We start from the raw sequence: 1,649 nt of genomic DNA on the forward strand, positions 1-1,649 counted from the left end.
GCCCCTTCCTGAATATGCACACAGTTTACTCTGGCCCGTATATCGCATCGCAATGCCCTATTTCCAAATAAACGCCCTTTTGGAGAGAGACTCCCTATGTGTGCTATTTAGGTTGACAGATTCTACAGGGTGAGTATCCCTTATCCAAAACGACTGGGACCAGAAGCGTTCGACATTTCTGACGGTTGTGGATTTGGGAATGTTTGCACGACACGCTGTTGAGCAGCCTCATCTAAAACTCCAAAATGTTCCAATAAGCATTTCCTCTGAGAGTCATGCTGGCCCTCAAAAAGTCTTGAATTTTAAAACACTGCAGATTTCCAGATTAGGGACACTCCACCTATATTTGTATGAAACATCCAGAATAGGAATCTCGAGAGACAGAGAGTAGATTCGTGGCTGTAGGAAGGGGGTGGCAGGGTTAAGTATGGCGTTTCTTTTTAGGGTGATAAATATGTTTCAAAACTGACTGTGGTGGCCAGGCACAGTGGCTCACACTTGTAATTCCAGCACTTTGGGAGACCTAGGTGTATAGATTCCTTGAGCTCAGGAGTTAAAGACCAGCCTGGGCGATATGGCAAAACCCTGTCTCTACTAAAAATACAAAAATTAGCCAGGCATGGTGGTGTGCTCCTGTAGTCCAAGCTACACGGGAGGTGGAAGCGGGAGGAGCAACTGAGCCCAAAAAGCAGAGGCTGCAGTGGGCTACCATGCCACTGCATGATTCTCTGGGTGACAGAGAAGACAAAAAATAGCCGGGTGTGGTTACCACACCTGTGGTCCCTGCCACTTAGGAAGCCAAAGTAAGAGGATCTCTCGACTCTGCGAGGTTGAGGCTACAGTGAGCTGGGATCGCACCACTGTCCTCCAGCCCAGGCAACAGAGAAGGATTGTCAAAAAGAAAAAAACAAAACAATACTGACTGTGGCAACGGTCGCACACATTTCTGAAACAGACTAAAAGCCATTGAATTATAAACTTCAAATGAGTGAATTACGTAGTTTGCGAATATCACAATAATGCTATTTAAAAAAAAAAAAAGCTCTGTCTTAAAAAATGAAGAAAAAGTTCAGGTGTGGTGGCTCACACCTGTAATCCTAGCCCTTTGGGAGGTTGAGGTGGATGGATCACCTGAGATCAGAAGTTTGAGACCAGTCTGGCTAACAGAGCGAAACACCGTCTCTCCTAAAAATACAAAAAATTAGCAGGGATGGTGGCAGGTGCCCATAATCCCAACTACTCGGGAGGCTGAGGCAGGAGGATTGCTTGAACCCGGAAGACGATGGTTGAGGTGAGCCAAGATCACACAATTGCACTCCAGCTTGGACAACAGAGCGAGACTCTGTCTAAAAAAAAAAAAAAAAAAAAAAGAAGAAGAAGAAGAAGAAGAAAGGAGAAGGAGAAGAGAAGGAAGAGAAGGAGGGGAGGAAGGGAGGAGGAGGAGGGAGGATTGAAGGAGGAGTAGTAATGAGGGAGGAGGCTACCTAAGACGACGCGTATAATAAACTACGATAGCATCATTATAGTATTCCGTCGTCTTTAGAGTACGTCTTCGTCGCGTCTTCGTCGCGCGGCTTCGCATCTTCTTCGTTCCTTCTTCCTTTTCGTCTCTTCTTCGTCTTCTTCTTCCGTCTTCTTTCTTCGTTCGT

This window comes from Rhinopithecus roxellana, chromosome 13 (assembly GCF_007565055.1).
Source record: "Rhinopithecus roxellana isolate Shanxi Qingling chromosome 13, ASM756505v1, whole genome shotgun sequence".
Classification (NCBI taxonomy): Eukaryota; Metazoa; Chordata; class Mammalia; order Primates; family Cercopithecidae; genus Rhinopithecus; species Rhinopithecus roxellana.